General features: G+C 36.8%; 1 long non-coding RNA gene across 1 annotated transcript; it reads left to right on the forward strand.

Moving 5' to 3' along the window:
- On the forward strand, positions 1-3,769 carry LOC135150579 (uncharacterized). The gene is made up of 2 exons (XR_010288713.1): positions 1-654; positions 2,442-3,769. It is a non-coding gene; the product is annotated as an uncharacterized LOC135150579 (long non-coding RNA).
- Positions 3,770-16,730: the final 12,961 nt, after the last annotated feature.

Raw genomic sequence — 16,730 nt, forward strand, 5'->3', positions numbered from 1 at the left:
ATTATTGATTATTTGATTTCCGTAAAACCGTCCACTCGTAACGAGGTAGCAAATTTTCTTCCCGGAAGTTTCAACAAAACTCACCTTTAGCCTAATTTGAATATTCCGGACACTTTTCGTGTTTTGACTTTTTCGATCCGGAGTACGGTTTTTCCCGAAGTCGGTCCGGCGGAGTTTTTCGGTTATTTTAATTGTTGATAATTATCCAGTTTGTCTCGATATACGTGAAAGCTAGATATTTTGATTATTATATTACTTTTTATCGAAATACGTGCAAATGGGACCCGCAGACTAATCATTGCTTTTAAAAGCCCCGTTTTGATGATTATCTTGAAAACCGGTATTGATTGGACCCCGCTTTATTATATAAAGCTATTAAATACGTATTTTCATGTCATATACGATCCAAAGGGGTACCAATTATTTGTAAATATAAATAGACCTTTCTATAGCTTTATTTCACCCGTAAAATCATTTCACCAGTTTCTCTGCACGAATACCGAGAGAAACCGAGCGGTGTTCTTCGTGTTCTTCATAATCAAACGAAGATTTGAAGGTGTTATTGGAGTCAGAATCAAGCGTGCAAATAGTCAAATCGAAGATATCGAAGAGTAGAACCCAAATTAATCATCAAAAACAACATGAGATTCACAGGTAGGGAGTAATTGAAGTTTTAAAATTCGAATTATTAAGATTTAAATAGTGGATTTTTGCAAACGTGTTTGTTTGATTGTTTGGATGATTCCATGTTGTAGAACGTGTTTTTCTCGTCGTTTTGGTATATTATATGTTGAATTTCGAGTTCGGAAACATATAGAAATAAGGGTTTGATTCTTGAGATGTGTTCTTGAATGTTCTTGAGTGTTCTTGAATATTTTCAATTGGTTTTGGGGATTCCTTATTCTGTGAATCTGGGTAGAATTGAAGGATACCATCTTGTTGGGCGTGTTGAGGGGAGCGTGTACATGTGTTCAGATCGAATGAACGAGCTGTGGTTTGGCCTGCCGGAGTCGAAGAAGCAAGTCGCCGTCGGCGGCTGTTCTTCGTGACATTCCGGCCGATTTACGTGGCCTTTGTTGATTTTGATTGCAAATCTAGAATCCTGATAGTATGTAGGTCATATCTGGACAGTCTGCTGTGGAACAGAGGTCGGAAACGCCGTTTCCGGCGGGGTCTGGGGCCGGCGGCGGCAAAAATGCCGTTTGGTCCCCAGACTTATGAAGAAGGTGAAGTTTGAGTACTGAAGTTTTGAATCTTACAAAACACCCCCTGTAACTTTGAAAAGTTGCAGTTTGAACCCTGGCCGAAAACTTTCAAAAGTTTACAAAATAAACCTTTTGATTTAATTTTCTAAAATTGTTTTATTTAATTATTTTAAATTCCAAAAATAGTTTTTAATTATTTGTTTATTTAAAAATAAATCTAAATTAGTTTATTAATTACTTTTAATTAGTAATTAATTATTTTAATTGGTCAATTAATTTAAATATTAATTGATTAATTAATTTAATTAATTATTAATTGATTTTAATTGATTAATTAATTGGATTTAATTAATCCTTTTTGATTTAAAAATTCCGAAAAATAGTTTCGAGCTTTAAAATATTTTTCCAAATTATTTTCAAGGCTCGATAATTGTTTATGAATGATTTCAAGTCCAATTTCAAGTATTTGGGACTTGATTATTTATCTGAAAAGTGATTCTTTTATCGATTTTAATTCCGAAAAATGTTTAAAAATTTCCAGAAAATTCCCGAAAAATTATTTTAAACCCGAGACTCGATTTGACATTAGTCGGGATGGGAAATCTTATGTGTTATGTGATGTGTGTTATTAGAGTGATGTATTATGTGTTGATAGAGGAAGTAGGAAACAATTTTGATCATAACTTTTGATCCGTAAATCGGAATCAAGTGAAACGAAAGAGAGACAGAAGCTTATAAAGTCTAGTTTGATATAACATAATAATATGATGGAGTCGAGAATGTGAATAATTGTTGTTAAATGTGCACAATGTGATTATATGTTATTTGATTGCTATTAATTGATGATTACGTGATATACATGTTTATTCATGATAGTATACACGTGTGATAAAAGATTTGGATGACATAGTGTCGTGAGTTGATTGATATTGGATAAGAATATATGGATTATAGTAATTGGATCTTGTTGGTTGATTGTTGATTGAGATAGGATAACAGGTGGATAGTCTAATAAATAGACGAGACGATGTCGGATTTTCGATAGGATTCATATGATAAGTGATTGCTAATATGTTATGTGGAATATGACTTGACTATATGGTAGAGTCAAAGCATGATTACGTGTTAAGTGATATGTGATAAGTTTAAAGGTGTATATAAGTGGGTATCGGTATACGTGATATGTATATGCGATATATTGTTTAGTGACTATAGTATTATCTTATTCTCGTAAAGGATTTGGACGAGACGTGTACGCTCGAAGACGTCAGGAAGTCGAAATGGTATTGCAAAGCGAATAAGGGATGAATCGAGTAAGCGAAGCGATGTGGCGAATAGAGTACGGCTAGAGATGGTCTAGAAATTATAATATGAATAGATTGTGAAAGTGGAAAGATGAGGTTGAGCTATGAGACTGGAGTCAGATTTAAGGCAAGTATCCTAAACCTTTCTCTTGGATATCTTGCAATTATTCTGATCCATTCTTTTCGTATGTGTTGCAAATATTCGTTCCTCTCTTTTTCATATTTGGAAAGTGCAAATATTTTTATCCATCCTTTTCTAATCCTCAAAAATTCAGATAATTCCAGTTTTACAAATTAATTCGAAGTTCAAATTGTCATTGAAGCATGTGTTGCTCAGTGATAGTTAGAGCCTAGAATGAAATGGGACCTTCTTGATTATTCAACCCGCCATTGTCATGCTGGTTTAGCAGGCTAAATTCAGTTGCTTAGCCGATAATGGAGGATATTGAATAGTTAGGGATTTCCTGAACTATGATTTATGAAAGGATGGACTGTGACTTATGAAAAGTTTATTATCAAAGTTTGATTTGAAATTATTCAGTTGTTGATGATGATTATGATTATGTTCTGTTAATTTACATTGGTTTCTTGAATTGAATTAGAGAATTGGATTATTGTTTTTATATAAACATGTGGACCCGATGAGTGGTCAGACCAGATGAATGGTCATGTTAGGCCAATGAGTGCCTTGGATCCAGTGATAGAGCATGGCGGGGCCTGCTCGGGGTTAGGTATGACTGATCAGCATCCTAACCTTTGTTTTAATTAAAATGTGATAGTCCAATTCGATAATTCTCTTGGAAAGATTGAATTACTCCAGTATTCCATTGATGCAAGGTATTGTGAATCATTCTATACAATACCTTAATCTTATGAATTTATGTCGAATCTTTTACTAAAGTATCTTGAGCCTTTGAACTTCTATCATAATGATTCAGAATTGTTATTGTTTATTATTACTTGCTGAGCATTGTTGCTCACTCTTGCTATTCTCTTTTAACCATTTCAGAAAGGATTAAAGATAAATGGCTAGACTATGATTGCGAATAAGGCTAAGGCTAGGCGAGGATTCAGAGTTGAGGATTCAGTGGTCAAGGAGTATTCAGGAAGACTTATAAAGTTGGTGCTAGCTAGAGTTGAGCTATTGAGATTCAGATGTAATTCATAGCTGGAACAAATTGGCAGTGATTCTTCTTATCGAAGATGATCTGATTTGGTAAGAGATGTTGTGTAATAATTAGTGATGGATTCTAATTTCAATACTGTAACCTGGATGCGATCTTGTTGATTTTAGGGGGTTTAAATGTTCTCATTCAAATCTTTTATTAAATGTTTTCAAGTTTTAAATTCTTTTGGATTTTCATTATCTTTAAAAAAAAAAAAAAATTTACAGGTTTTTGAAGTGTTTTAAAAATGGTTTTGTATGGTGACGTCAGAATCCAGACCCCCGGATTCCTGGACCGTCACAATAAGGATGTGAGGGATAGTGTACCCACAGCTCTACCTCTCAAGGAGAAAAGGTGTTTTCAAAATTGAGCTGAAAAGGCAATAAAACAGTCTCTGGAATCATTCTCTCAACAGGATGAGTCCATTGAATTTCGCTCGTCAGCCAGAGCATCTTGTATTGAGTCAAGCACATCATCAGTAACCACTCTGATAAAGAGCCTAAATAGAAAATCTTATGGACACAATACAAGAGAGTGCACAGTAAGGTTAAAGGTTTTGTTCCAGAAGCAACTTCTTCATTTACCATTTTACGGTAAATAAGATGGTTGATGCCTTTACAGGTGTAAGGAGGAAACGAGGATGTCAATTGCCAAATTTTCAGGATTCTCGTCTCCCTCCCCAGATAAGAACAAATCTGGATCCAATAGCAATGGATTTCCTATTTATAGGAGATCGGCAACTCTCTGACTATGAGTCAATTTTTTGATGAGTCGGTTGAGGATCGGGGATTTACGAAACCCCATTGCACTGCCAGTGACCTCTCTTGAAGGGGCTATGATGATTTTCTCATGTAGGTACAGAAGACCATACTTTGAGTGCTGAGAGAAACACTGTGAGCCAAACACTGAGAGTTAAACACTTGGTGAGATTCTGAGAAGAACCAGTGAGACATCAGAATGAGACATATGTGAGCATGAGTGAGTGCAAACACATAGGATTTTGAGAAGAATGAAACACTTGTGAGGTACATATAATAATAATTGGTATTGAAAGCTCACAAGCTGTTGAAGGAATTGACGGAAGCAACTACGGTTCATTCTATTTCACGGTATGAACTTATGGTTGATGATTCACTTGAATCAAATGTCTTCACAGAGATTGAGGAAGACTTAGGCCTTTGCCATAATTAAGCCTTTGTCTAACCTCCCAGAGCAAATAACTCTGGATCCTTAATTGGATAAGACACTTAGTGGTTGGGAACTTGTGGACCATGATTCGGATTTATCCGATGCGTCTGTAGGGACTGGAAATTACGAACTCCCATTGCACCACCGGTGACCCCCTACAAGGGCGGCTAAGGTGATTTTCTTGCAGGTACTCAGCATTTTGGAAGCTCAGTATTTGTGTGGAGGGATATACTTACAGAAATCGTGAGTGACACCCTTACCCAAAAACTGAGAGAAAATTGAGTGTTGAGTGATACACCTGCAAAACATTTTAGTGAGACACCTACTAATGACCAAATTTATACCTAAAGACAAAGTGGATGTTGTTACTGGAATGTCAGTTTTTATTCGTTACTTTTCTGTTTGGAACCTATTCTTTCAGCATAGGGACCAACCCAATCAAAGCAAACCCTTCTCCTGAACCCTTTCTTCGAACCCTACTTTAGTGTTCTTTAATTCTCTATGGGGCGATTATCTTTTGGTACAGGAAGTATTGTACACATTCCTTGACCATATTTGATATCACTTATCCTCGGAGGATTCCACAACTAAGGGGGAGAAATTATTGAGGGGGAGAAAAAGTAAGTACTAAGCTCTCTTTAGCAGTCTACGACTAAGGGGGAAAAAGTTACTAACTAAAAGGGAGAGATGTCGAAGGGGAACCTGATCAAGGTTAGGGGAGGAGAAGTATAAAGTGATACATTTATTCTTCAGTAAGTGGTAGAAATGAACTTATTCATTACCACTGAAGAATTCAGTGAAGTTGCTGATTGTTCTTTGCATAATGGAATGTTTTGAAATTCTCTTTAAGACAGACTATGAGGATTATCTGGCAGGTAAGCAAGAACTATAAAAACAAAGGTGATATGCACATCTATTATTTCTATTCATAAAATCTGGAAATGTATTATATGATCCAGAAACTTTGTAGCATTATTTACTAGTCCGGGACTTTACTTTGTCTAGTGTTAGTTGAGTTATCCTCCAAAGGATTTTCTTGTTATGATTAACAAACAAATAGGGGGAGATTGTAAGTGTAAATGTAAAGACAACCCTATCTGTTACATAGGGATGATAACTCAACAATAGAACAGGATAAGTAAATAACACTACGCCTGCACCAGAATCGGAAGATACGAAGACAAAGGTTGAAGAAGCCATCTACAGTCTTGAAGGAATAAGTTCACTGGAAGAAGTTCATTAATATGTTCATGCCTCAGTGAAGAATAAAGATTGAAGTATTCAAGATTGTGGAAGCAATGAAGATGTTGTCCAAGTACTCGAAAGGTTTCTGCACAACCCCTAAAGCAAGATATTTGAGGATATCTTGGTTGGTTATTTATAATCAAAAAACTGAAGCATAAACTAACCCGGAACCGACTGATCAATGTTTGCTGACAAAGACGGTACAATGTTTGACTTCAGTGTTAATCGCTTGTGAACCAGACCAGTGCACTAAGCGTCATCACATATGAAGTTATGCAGAGTATTTATCAATCGAAGAAATTGATCAAGTTATCAAGTCATCTATTCCAAGTCAGGCCTTCAGAATATCTCCAGAGTCAACTGATATAATGCCATGCAACTACTACTCAACGGCCATATCAGGAAGTGACCTATTTTATATATGTGTGCACTTATATAGTTGTATATGTACAAATATATTTATATATATTTATATATTTATATTTAATTATATATAATATATATGTATATATGTTTTTAAAACATATGTATATGTATATTTATATGTATATATATTTAAATAAATATATATATGTATCAGTATATGTATTTATATTTTACATAAACATATATATTTAAGTGTGTGTGTGTGTGTGTGTGTGTGTGTGTATATATATATATTATATTTTGTGCATAAATATTTGTATATTTATATCTATAGATAGTTATATATATATATATATATATATATATATATATATTTACATATGATTATATGTATATTATATATATTTAAATATATGAAAATATTTTTAAATATATGTCTATATATATGTTTATGTAAATATTATTTATATATATATATATATATATATATATCTTTATTTATACATATATTTATGTAATATTATGAATATAATATAATATACAATATATGAATTGTGCCAACTCAAGTCAACTTGGTCCAAGGAGTGATAACAAGGGAAGCATTCACTAAGGAGGAGCAAACTCGGATTTGAGTAAAATTGGCTAAGTAGGGAGTTGCTCCATACACACACCTTGTATGTATGGAGAAGCAAACTCAAGTCAAATATGAGTCAAAGGAGTGATAACACTGGGTGCATTACAATGGTGGAGCAAGTTCATATTTGCCTTAGAATTTTTCTAAGTCCAAAAATGATACATGGTGTCTACTTTGGCGCAAGTTCAGGTGGAGCAAATTCAGGTCAACTCTCAGTCAACTGAGAGATAACAAGGGAAATTGTTAGGTCCTATAAACTCACTATATAATCTGATATAGTGATCACAATCTGTAACACAGTAAGACAATATAAGAGATTGAAAGTAATAAACTCTTATATTCACAAAGCTTTAATGATTATAAAAACTCTCTCAGTGATTTATAATGTATCACTAAGAGCTGCTAGGGTTCTTAACAATGTACTCGATAACTCAACTCATCTAGAGTAACCCTAATCTGTGTTTATATAGACACAGTTACAAAATCAATCTCTGATTTGATATCCTATAAATCAGCTATGAATTCTATCAATCAAAGATTGCTACAGTTTTCTGTTTAGTTTCCATAGTCAGCAAATCACTCCTCCGCTTCTATCCTTCCTTGAAGTATATCCGCTTCTGAGCTCTTTCCACGTGTAAACTCTGACGAGTCTTGACTATGTAAACTCTGATCAGACTTTATCAAACTCTGTCAGACTTTACTAAACTCTGTCAGACTTTACTAAACTCTGATCAGCTTCTAGCTTAAACTCTGATGATTCCTGTTCTAAAACAAACTTTAAGAACATTAGTAATCATCAATTATATCTAACAATCTCCCCCAACTTGTGCATAAATATGTTATGTGCAAGTTAACAGATAATTGATGATGTCAAAACAATTAAGTCAAATGCAACAGAGTTTAACTATATAACAGAAAACTTTTAAAACTTACAGATACTTTACTCCTTAGCTGCATAGACACCATTTGCTGTCTGTAGATACCCTCTGAGGAGTTCTCTTTCAGCTTCTTCAAGCACTGTAATCATTTGTCTCTTGATCTCTCTCAGCTCTGGATCTGAAACTCCAGTTTGGTAAATTGCAGCTCTGAGATCATAAATCTTGTTCTTCTTCAAGTCTCTATCCAGCCTGATATTGTAAGCTTTATCAGACTCTTCATTAAATGCAAGAGTTCTGATTCCAGCTATTGTCACTATTTTTGCTGAATTTTTCTTCATCTCCACCAGCTGTCCTTTATGATTGAGGTATTTGGGAATGAAAGGTCCAGCATTCTTGTTTCCTGTAATACCCATCTTTCTTCTGATTTGATCTTTGAGCAGGTTGGAGATGTGTTGGCATGACTTGTTCTTTACAAGAAATATGTGTGAGACATATCTCAATTCCTCCCGGTGTTTAGCATAGAGATCTGCTTCAAGTACTCTAAACACTGTTCCATCAGACATGAAGTAGATAAGAACATTATCTCCTCTGTCATTCTTCACCAACTGGACTGAATCAAGTTTGTCCATTTTGTCTTGCAATACTCCAGTCTTGGGAGCACAGAGAGATGAGGGGTTATCTGGTCTTGATCCTATACTCTGATCAAATTTTTCATATTTGGATCCCAGCCCTCCTTTATCTCTTCCTGCCTTACGATGAGAGATTGGTTGAATTGAGCCCTTTTCAAAGCTTATCTCAGTCATCAGAGTAGGCTTTGCAAATCCAGCCAGTGGAGTAGTTGTTGGTTTGAACACAACTTGAGCTTTGTCAGAGGTTGTGTCTTTCTTTGCATCCTTATTAACTTGAGCTATGTCAGAGGTTAATCTTTCTTGTTGAGGTTCTGCAACATGAGCTTTGTCAGAGATTGCAGCTTCTAATTTCTTTTCCTTTACAACTTGATCCTTGTCAGAGGTTGTAGACTTCTTCTTTTCCCAGCCTTTCTCCAGATGTTCATCTACTTTGCTTTTGCCCTTGGAAGTATATTCATCTTCAGAGTATACCTTTTTGACTGGTAAACTCTGATCAGCAACAGTAGATTCCTTAATCAATATCCCTTTTTCTTTTGGTTTGGCAGTTGACTTTGCAGACTTTTGGATCTTTCCAGAGTTTATGGCTTCAATATGTTCCTTTTTCAGCTCAGCTTCCTCTGCAGCAATCAACTCCAAATCCAAATTAGCTTCTGGATTTTCTTGTTCAAAGATCAATCTAGCAAGCTCTTCATCAGTCATGGGTTTGTCTGATCCAATCACTGGTCTTTGCTTAGATCCAGATGTGAAATTATGTGTTGGAGCAGACTTTGTGCTTTGCTTAGATTGTTTCTGACTGTCAGAGTTTGGAACTCTTCCACCAGTCCCTGCTTGAAATCTCTTGTGCTTTGTGAAATCATCAGCATCATCATCATCATCCTTCTTCTTTCTCTTCAGAGTTTGAGTAGTAGACTTGCATTTGACTTGAGCTACTCTCTCCCCCTTTTTGACATCATCCTCATCAGGAATCAGTATGGATGTGATCAGAGAAAGTGAAGATTGGATGGCTTCAAGCTGTTTGGACATCTTCTCCTGAGTTGATTCAATGATAATCATCCTCTTGTCCAGAGATTCATGTGCAGACACCAGCTTCTGAACATTATCTCTCAGAGGTATTATAGTCCTTTTCTTCTCCAACTCATTTGTCTCCTTGACATTAGCCACCTCTGTTCTTAGACCATCTATTGATTTAGATGTCTGGGCATGAGCAGGATGAAATGTCTTCAGATAAAGAATTGTGCCTTTGAGGCTTGACAAAACATCAGAGTTTGAAATCTTATTCTCTGCCATAGATAGAAAATCTTCAGCCTTTGCTGGCTCCAGAGAATGTTGGTGACTCAGCCAGAGTTTATCCCATACTTCATTTGGAGGATCAACTTGAAGATCCCTGGGAAGTGGCTCAGAGTCTGTAGTCAGAGTTTGTAGCCTGGCATTATACTGGCTAGTAGACTCCCACTTTTGTTGTGTCAGAGGGACTCCATCATTTTCATCCTTGTCAGTATCTGAACTGTCATCATCCTCAGTATCAGCATCAGAGTTTGCTTTGTCAGCATCAGGAACAGTATCAGCAACTTTCTCCACATTATCTTGAGCAGATTTTTCTTGAGCTTCAGACTGTGATTTGATAGGCTCTTCACCAGTCTGAGCAAGAGACTGTAGAGCTTCCATAGCTACTTTGTCAGATTCATCAACTACATCAGACTTGTAGTTTTCTGGAGCTGTATCATGAACAATGGCATCCTCTGGAATTTTCATTGGAGATTGAGGAATTGGACCATGATCAGATAATGGAGTTTGAGGATTAGACATATGTGCTCCAGCTTCAGTTGTAACTGGTTCATCACATTTTATTTCTTCATCTACTTCAGAGGATGAAGTAGATGCTGTAGGAGATGTTAGAGGAACAGCTTGGATAGGAAGCACCATCAGAGCTTGAGAATTTTCAGCAACTGGAGTTGATGGTGTTTGGTCTTCCTCAACTGTGAAGTCTGTGATTTCAGTGATTGGGACTTTTGCTCTTGCAGGCTTTTGAGCCCTCCTCTTGAATCTGGCTGGCTTCTGAGGACTGGCTTGAGCAGGTACAGAGGCTGTTGTAGGAGTAGGTTCAGAGTTTACAGCATGTGCAGGTTCAAGATCATCATAGTCATAAGCTGCAACCAGTCTTCTTCTTTTCTGCTTTGGAAGAGTAGCAGCTTCAGTGTTTTCTGGGATCTCAGAGTTTGGAGCATCAGAGTTTAAGTGAGCCTCAGAGTTTACTGGCTCATCAGTGTTTGTCGACACTTCAGAGTTTGATTTCAGAACATGTGTAGCAACAGAGGTTCTTGTCCTTTTGGCAGTAGAGGGGGCTGCATCAGACTTTGCAGCCCTCTTGGACTTAGAGGCAGAAGTTCTGGGTTGTTTGGGGATTGTAGGAGAGACTGGAGGTTGAGGTTGTTGTGGTTGTGGTTGTTGGTGTACTGGGGGCATATCCATCCTAGCTCTAACTTTAGCTGGAATTAAAAGAGGTCTTTGAATTTGATACTTCTCATCCTTGGAGATGAGGTCCTTAAACACTCTTTTATGAAGCCTGAATGGCTTGATCTCATCATCAACATCAAAAGCTACCTCACCAACAGTAGCATTAAACAATAATTGACAGAATCTTGAGAAATATATGACTTTTCTATTCTCATGCATTCTTTCACCAATATTTCTAAGAACTAATCTACCAAAATCAAAATTAGTAGAGTAGAGCAGAGAATACCCAATCTGCAGCATGTCCATTGGAATGGCATCCCAGTTTGTAGACTTCTTTTGAAATGCCCTGGTGATGCAGTCGAAAAAGAAACTCCATTCTCTTCTGAGCCCTGGGCGCTTTAGTTGTCCCAATTTGTCAAGCGATTCACTGTAGCCCAAATCAGTCATCATTGTTCTCAGATTTGCATCCCCATTTGTGATATAAGCAGTGTCGAGCTCTGGCAGATTGAAAGCAGTTCTGACTGTGGCTGGAGTAACAAAATACTCCTCCCCTTCATATGAAAACACAATCGATGGTGATCCATCTTCACCACCATTGTCATACTGACCCGTCCTCCAGAAGTTTATGATCTGGCTTCCTGAGAGTCTGGCAGGAGCTGTGAGAGCGGTAGCAATGGCACTCTGTGCCAGAAATTGCTGCATAGGATGATAATCCCTTGGAGCGTCAGCAGTGTTTAGGATAGCAGCATGGTTATTGGTGACAAATTCCACACCTGCAAAGATGAATGCTGTAGTGGCCATTAGAACAGAGTTTAAGAAAGAAGGTGTTTGAGGAAGTGTGTATGAGAAAATTTGAATATCAGAGAGAAGAGAGCAAGAGTTTGTTGAGAGAGAGTGTATAAAGATTAAGTGTAGAAGTGAAGAATAAGCAATAAAATCTGATGATAAACTCTTCAGATTTTGTTTAGCTGTACACGCTTGGGCTCTTTGTTCACTTGGACACCTGTCAGATTTTAACTGGTAGTTGAATGTTAGTGGGATAGAGAAACGAGAGTGATAATCATGAGCGCAGTAAAACATGTGCAGTAATAAATGCTGATTACACGTTCTCCTATTAAAATGTTTTTCATGTAAACCCACTAACAATACACCCGTTTGAAATACTCCCTTCATATTCTCTGAATATTTGTACTCCTGAAATGTACAAGATTTAAAAATCAAGATTAAATCTCTCGAATTTTAAACTCTGAGATTTACATCAAAGAAAATAAATTTCTAAGTACCTCAGAATAAAGACATGATTTTTAGAAAATTCATCAGAAAATCAGAGTTTGTCACAAAATCCATAGCTCAATAATGTGCTTGTGAAATAAAGGGTGTGATTGAACATATGAGATCAGAGACTGAAGAATTTCACAATTTCGTAATTATAAGGTAGACAAGAATAATTTATTTAAACTCTCAAGACATAGACAAAAGACATACTCTGATGGAGAAATATATAAAATAAACTAAACCCCTTTTTTTTTTCTTTTTTTTTTTTTTTTTTTTCAAATGGACGCTTTTCAGTGTAAATGAATCACGACCTTTTAAGGATAATTTTGCCACAGTATTTCTCCAGTAATCAGAGATTGTGACTGGTCACCATAGATTTTAAAATCTTGGCAATTACTTAATACCAGTAAGTGTTTGGGTCTTCCCAGTCACTGTCATATAGACATCTAAGATCTCAAAGGAGTACCATGCTTATTTGCAGGGGTGTATATATCATCAGAGTTTATAATCACTGTCTAATTTACTGAGAGAAAATGCAAATTAGTCAGTCTCACTTATAATTAAGATATGTGAAGTAATAGAGTCTCAATGATATCAATATGCATATAGTGTTAAGTAGTAGCACAAAATTGAGATCAAGATTAAAGAACTGAACTGAGATTCATGATTACTAATTCATATCATGCTTCATAGTATCTTCACAGGTTTGTTTTCTCAGAGAAATAAAAATGAAATCATTAATCAAGATTCAGAGTTTACAAACATCAGAGAATATCGTCAGAGAATGACGATCAGAGAATGTCATCAGAGTATAGCACACCGAGTATATCATCAGAGAATGTCATCAGATTTTAACAATCAGAGTATATCATGGCAACTTTGTGAGCAATACATATGGTAATTTGACAATTGTAATTTGAAAGATCTGACCAGTATGTTTACTCAGTTCCTGATATCATTCCTAGCTCATTCACCAGTCTAGTGAAGGTTGCTTCACTTAGTGGTTTGGTGAATATGTCTGCTAGCTGCTGTTCTGTGGGAACAAAGTGAAGTTCAATGGTACCTTCCTCCACATGCTCCCTTATAAAATGATATCTTATACTGATGTGCTTTGTCAGAGAATGTTGAACTGGGTTTCCTGTCATAGCAATAGCACTTTGGTTATCACAATAAATAGGAATTTTAGAAAAGGATAACCCATAGTCCAACAGTTGATTCTTCATCCAAAGAATTTGAGCACAGCAGCTGCCTGCAGCTATATACTCTGACTCTGCTGTTGAAGTGGAAATGGACTTCTGCTTCTTGCTGTACCAAGAAACAAGTCTTCCACCCAGAAATTGACAACTCCCACTTGTGCTTTTCCTGTCAATTTTGCAACCTGCAAAATCTGCATCAGAGTATCCAATTAGACTAAAATCTGATTCTCTAGGATACCATAATCCCAATGATGTGGTTCCCTTGAGATATCTGAATATCCTCTTTACTGCAATCAGATGAGGCTCTCTTGGATCTGCCTGAAATCTTGCACATAGACATGTGGCATACATGATGTCTGGTCTACTTGCAGTCAGATAAAGCAAAGATCCAATCATTCCTCTATAGTTTGTGATATCCACTGATGCACCAGTGTCTTTGTCTAGTTTGGTTGCTGTTGCCATAGGAGTAGTTGCAGCTGAACTGTCTTGCATACCAAATTTCTTCAAAAGATTTCTGGTATACTTGGCTTGATTTATAAAAATCCCATCTTCAGTCTGTTTAACTTGTAAACCCAGAAAATAACTGAGTTCCCCCATCATGCTCATTTGGTACCTAGACTGCATGAGCTTGGCAAATCTTTGACAGAGTTTAGCATTAGTGGAGCCAAAAATAATGTCATCAACATAGATTTGGACTAAAAGCAGATCATTACCATGATTCAAATAAAACAGGGTTTTATCTATGGTACCTCTAGTAAATCCACTTTCAAGAAGAAATTGAGCCAGAGTTTCATACCATGCCCTTGGAGCCTGCTTTAGTCCATAAAGTGCTTTGTCCAACCTGTAGACATAGTCTGGATGTTTTGGATCCACAAATCCTGGAGGTTGTTCAACATATACCTCTTCATCCAGTTTTCCATTCAGAAAAGCACTCTTGACATCCATCTGAAATACCTTGAATTTATTGTGAGCAGCATAGGCCAGAAAGATTCTGATTGCCTCCAATCTTGCAACTGGGGCAAATGTCTCATCATAGTCAATACCTTCCTGTTGTGAGTACCCTTTTGCCACAAGCCTTGCTTTATTCCTTGTAATGACACCCTCACTGTCAGTTTTGTTTCTGAACACCCATTTTGTACCAACTATGGATCTGTCTTTAGGTCTTGGTACTAGGGTCCATACTTTGTTTCTCTCAAACTCATTTAGCTCCTCTTGCATGGCTTGAATCCAGTCAGCATCTTGAAGAGCTTCCTCCACCTTTTTAGGTTCTGTTTGTGACAGAAAGCAATGATGTAAACACTCATTTGCTGTAGCTGTCCTTGTTTGCACACCTGCTTCTGGATTGCCAATTATTAAATCAGGTGTGTGAGATTTTGTCCACTTCCTAGCATGTGGAAGTTGACCATTTTCATCATTGGATCCTCCCCTTTGATCCATGCTCTCCTGATTCTGTTGATTATTCTCTGTAGCTCCCCCTGCATTTGTGCTATCAGAGTTTAAATCAGTATTCTCTGATGAGTTTGAGTTAGCATTCTCTGATGAGTCTTGGGTAGAGTCTGAAACATTCTGATGCTCCCCCTCAGCAAGTGCTTCATCATCATGAACTTGTAAATTTTCATCAGAGTTTGCTGTATCTTGTTCACAGTCAGAGTTTGACTGTTCATCAGAGTTTATCGAATCAGAGAATATTTCTTCATTTTCAAAATGCTGTTTTTCATGATCATCCATATCTGTTAAGCCCATGATTTTCTTGTCATCAAATGACACATGTATGGATTCCATGATCACCTTGGTTCTTAGATTGTAGACTCTGAAGGCCTTTGTTATCAGAGGATAACCTACAAAGATGCCTTCATCAGCTTTTAAATCAAACTTGGTAAGCTGTTCTGGATGAGTCTTCAAGACAAAGCATTTGCACCCAAATATATGAAAGTACTTCAGATTTGGCTTCTTTTTCTTCACCATCTCATATGGGGTCTTGCCATGCTTATTAATCAGTGTTGCATTTTGAGTGAAACAGGCTGTTTGAACAGCTTCTGCCCAGAAATAAGTAGGCAATTTAGCCTCATCAAGCATAGTTCTGGCAGCTTCTATAAGAGTCCTGTTTTTCCTTTCAACTACACCATTTTGCTGTGGTGTACCAGGTGCAGAGAATTGTTGCACTACACCTCTTTCTTTGCAGAACTCTTCCATTGTTGAATTTCTGAACTCAGTTCCATTATCACTTCTAATGATCTTCACTTTGTCTTCAGATCCATGATCCAGTTGTTGCACATGATCCATCAGATGCAAGGCTGTTTCATCTTTAGAGTGAAGAAAATATACCCAAGTGTATCTGGTATACTCATCAACAATGACAAGAGCATATTTCTTCCTTGCAATGGATGGTACATTGACTGGTCCAAATAGATCAACATGTAGAAGATGATATGGTTTGTTTATTGAGAATTCAGTCTTACTCTTGAAAGATGTCTTTCTCTGCTTGGCTTTTTGACATGAATCACATAATCCATCAGATGTAAGTAGTGATTCAGGGAGTCCTCTCACAAGCTTTTTCTTTATAAGCTCATTTATGGAGTTGAAATTCAGGTGTGAGAGCTTCTTATGCCACTTCCAACTTTCTTCTGCAGAGATTCTTGTAGATAAGCAAATTGCTTTTCCTTCAGAGTTTGTAGGCAGGTGGATTTCATAAATATTTCCATGTCTGTGAGCAATTACTGCCACCTTGCCTGTTGACTTGCTTACTATCTCACTGTGTTCTCCATAGAAATCAACATGATATCCTCTGTCACAGATTTGACTGACAGAGAGTAAATTGTGTTTTAGCCCTTGAACAAGAGCTACATTTGATATGATGACATTTCCAAGATTGATGTTGCCATATCCCAGAGTCCTTCCTATGTTGCCATCTCCATAAGAAACACTTGGGCCAGCCTTTTCCACAAACTCTGACAGCAGGGCCTTATTTCCAGTCATGTGTCCTGAACATCCACTGTCCAAGACTAGAATATTCTTCCTGTTGCCCTGCAATCACAAAGACCACTAATTGTTAGTTTTAAGGACCCAGACTTGCTTGGATCCTTTGGCCTTATTAAGTTTGTTAGCTTTTGCAGCGGTATTATTATCAGAGTTTGAGCTAACAGACTTTGCAACAGAGTTTGTACTAGAAACAGAGTTTGTACTTGCAGAG

This window comes from Daucus carota, chromosome 2, assembly GCF_001625215.2.
Source record: "Daucus carota subsp. sativus chromosome 2, DH1 v3.0, whole genome shotgun sequence".
NCBI classification, from domain to species: Eukaryota; Viridiplantae; Streptophyta; class Magnoliopsida; order Apiales; family Apiaceae; genus Daucus; species Daucus carota.